Genomic DNA, 3,875 nt, shown 5'->3' on the forward strand with positions numbered 1-3,875 from the left:
TGTGTTTGAGCTGATGTATTTCATGGACAATCACTTGTTCTGGAATCCTTGGGGTATAAATTTGTCTTGGGAGGTAATGTTTTTCTCTCAGCCCGATTTTCTTGCCCATTGAAGTCAGTAGAAAAGAATGTCCGGCAGTGTGCGAAGTGGCTCCCCGCTTTGCTCTCTCCCATTTTGCTCTATTGCCCAGGACCAATTTATACGCTTTTAACTCCAATCTCAGAAAGACACCCCATCCTAGTGTCAGTTGTGGCTCAGTAGGTAGCACGCATGCCTCTGAGTCAGAAGGTTGTGGGTTCAAGTCAAACTCCAGGGACTTGAGCACATAAATTTAGGCTGACACTCCCGTGCAGTGCTGAGGGAGTGCTGCACTGTGGGAAGTGCCATCTTTCGGATGAGACGTCAAACCGAGGCCCCGTCTGCGCTCTCAGGTGGAAGTAAAAGATCCCATGACACTATTTCGAAGAAGAGCAGGGGAGTTATCCCTGGTGTCCTGGCCAATATTTATCCCTCGATCAACATAACAAAAACAGATTATCTGGCCATTATCACATTGCTGTTTGTGGGAGCTTGCTGTATGCAAATTGGCTGCCGCATTTCCCACATTACAACAGTGACTACACTCCAAAAGTACTTCATTGGCTGTAAAGCGTGAAAGGCGCTATATAAATGCAAGTCTTTCTTTTCTTTCTTTGTGGAACCTTGCTGTGAGCAAAACCGGCTAGCATCCCTAGATGCCCAAATGAGGTGTCAAATCTGTTGTATGTGCTGCAGACCATTTTAAGAATGCCAGTATTGAAATGTCTTCTGTATCTTCATAGCTGTCAATGAAAAGAGATCTGCACTCCTTTTCCTTGAAGTACTTGCTGCTGTCACTGGGTAAACTGCCTCTGAAATTGATAATGTTCGTGCCTATAGATATAGAAGCTTCATCATTAGGTTGCACTACATTATTTATAGCAGACATTCGCTATTATTTTCTATCCAGCTGCCAGAGCCTACCCTTAAGCTACTGGAGAAACACCTCAGATTGCCGTCATTTGTTGCTGAGACTATGGAAGCGAAGGCTGACTGACGGCAGTGCTGCAGTGGGATCCCTATTAAAATGGCTCCAGGGCGTGGCGCATTGCCACAGGCTAATGAAGGACAGAATATGTGGCCATTGCATTAGAAAGTGCTAAAATCAATCAGCGGCACACATGCATTTTAACAAAGTGCAGTACTAAAATCGATTGATATCAGTAAAAGAAATGTATTATTCATTGTAGTTCAAGCTATTGAATTCCAAACGAGACTATTTTATATTTATATTTTGCGAAGAGCATATTAACCATCTGCCTTACCGTTGCCCATTGGTTTCAGCAGTATGCTATTATTGTTCTACTCCAAACACCAGTTACAATGAAGTTTGATAGCACTACAGTGCATTATTGCCTTGCCTACTATCGATTGTTTTTGTTCAGCAGTATGTGGTATGCAGAAGTCCGCTTACATTACTTCGTACCTGCGCTGATGGTTATATAAACAGATTAAGGTACTGCCTGCCTTTCAAACTGCTAGGAATGTGCCTGCAATACCACAGCTGATTTTAAAATGTAATTGTGTTCTTCAGAATCAAAGGAGACAGTCATTCTGCCAATAAAGAAATGAATACATTTATGCTCTGATAATAAGACCAGTCATAAAAAATTCATTTTGAAATTTGACGATTTCACCGCGAAAGTTCGAGGCCTGAGATACCAGGTAAGGGAATTCAAGCGTGGAGTACTTACGCATAATATTGATACCCTCGAGGTACAGTGAATGCATTTATTCAAATTTAAATATAGCTGTAGCAACTTTACTGAACCCTGTAGGTTCGAAATATAAATCAAAACCATTTACATGACGTTGATTGATGGCCACAAAATATAATTACTTGGAAAGCTGAAACTGGATAATCACTTCACTTGAAAAGGAATGATTGTCGGAGGCCCTCATTTTTTATTTATCAATCATCATTAATTCACAATTTCCATCACTGCAAATAAATTATTGCAGGCTTACATGAGGTGGAACAGATACTGCAGTTAAAGGTACAGTACATTTTAAATATCAATTTTTATTACTTCACATTTTTTCATTTAAAAAGAAAACAATACCAGTAACTCATTAGTTCTTAGTGACTTGGGGTCAGGTATCAAGTACCGCAATGAATGACATCTGTTTTGACATTGTGGGTTAAATCTTCGTCTTCACTGCCGAGGCAGTAACATGGCAGAGTGGATCCCCCACCATTATAGAACCCCCTCATGATATCAGTGGAATGTAAATCGGACGGGTGCTACAACTGCTGTTCTTCAAATATTGATATGGGTTCTCTAAAAAGCGCCTTGGTCTTAATCTCTCAGCTAAAGGATTATACCTCCAGCAATGCAACACTGACTCAGTGCTACACTGGAGTGCTAGCCAAGTTTATGAACTCTTATCTCGGAGTTGGGCTTGAACCCATGACTTTCTGACGCAGTGAAGTGTGCTATAAAGCAAGCCAACAGCTATTTGTTGATTTTGAGCTTGTATGTACACGCCCACTCTGGGGCAATAGTTCTTTATTTTACTACTAATTATCTACTATAATGCAACCAATTAAAAACAGAAATAACAATAGGCTGTACTGTAGAATTCCTTTCATCATGATCTGTGATGTGTTGACAGTTTAATGTCTTTATTATAAAAACATCATAAATACTCTTTCCATAATTTATGTTTTTCGGACTCTCTGAGACAGCACTGTCGAGTAAGTTCGCTGCATTAAAGAAATGGTCTATTATATATTTAAATATATTTACTCTCATTTGATAGTCTATTCAACCTAATTTTAAAAAACTGTTATAGGCATCTGCAATTTGACATCATTTATTGCAGTTGCTTCGAACTGTCATCACAAAAGATACACTGAGCAAAAAAAGGTGCCAGTTCTGTGAAAAGCTAGAATTTGATTTGAAAATTAGATTCTAGATGTGGAATATTTTGAAAGAGGAACAGAGAATTTTTTAATTCCTGAAAAATATCTCGGATAGATTGTCAAAAAATAAACCATGCCTTTGCATTTGAATGTTAGCAATTAGAATAAAAACACCTGAACATATGTCAAAATTAGTCAAAGAATTTTAATCTAACTTTCCTTGTAAAACTTTATTGAACAAAATAACATTTATTCTTGCAGAACTAACTTTTTTATTTAAAAAAAACCCTGAAGGGCAGTATGCTAACTCACTGTACCACCCAATTCCATAATTTTTTTTTTTTGAAATTCGTAGCCAATCGTTCCAACTCTCTGTCAAATCACAAATGCCAGAGGTCACCCCGGGCCCATTCAAGGATCACTCTGCGCCAATGCTCCCAGCCAAAAGGCCCAGAGCCACCGCACCGCTCCCGGAAGCACTGCAACACCAGGCTCGCGCCACGGAGGTGGATGGGCCAGGTCCCCCACACAGCTCCGTGGAGGTGGATGGGTCAAGCCACCCCACCCACCTCCTATTTCCAAAAAAGCAAGCATATACCTTCCTGATCCAGGGAGAACCACCTTGGGGTTATGGTGGTTACTCCCCTGTCAGGTCAGTTACGCATGATCTTAGCCAAAAGGCCGAGAAGCGATAATGTGACAGTACAGGTTGTACCTGGCCTGTGCCGGATAAGGGTTTTTGCCGAATGAGGGGAGGTCACTTTATAGGTATGGAGCAAGGGGATATTGGGGCCTGCTGGCTTGGGGCTGGGAGTGTGGCAGAGATTGTGCTGTGGGATGGAGTGGGGGGAGCGGTGGATCGCGGGGTCAGGCCAGCGATTGCGGGAGTTGGCATCGAGGAAGGACTTCAATTTGTTCATGTCGGAGTGGC

At 41.3% G+C, this 3,875-nt stretch overlaps 1 pseudogene; it reads right to left on the reverse strand.

Annotated features, from left to right (window-relative positions):
* Positions 1-3,398: 3,398 nt before the first annotated feature.
* Positions 3,399-3,637, reverse strand: LOC139227325 (U2 spliceosomal RNA; annotated as a pseudogene).
* Positions 3,638-3,875: the final 238 nt, after the last annotated feature.

This window comes from Pristiophorus japonicus, chromosome 16 (assembly GCF_044704955.1).
Source record: "Pristiophorus japonicus isolate sPriJap1 chromosome 16, sPriJap1.hap1, whole genome shotgun sequence".
Lineage (NCBI taxonomy): Eukaryota > Metazoa > Chordata > Chondrichthyes > Pristiophoridae > Pristiophorus > Pristiophorus japonicus.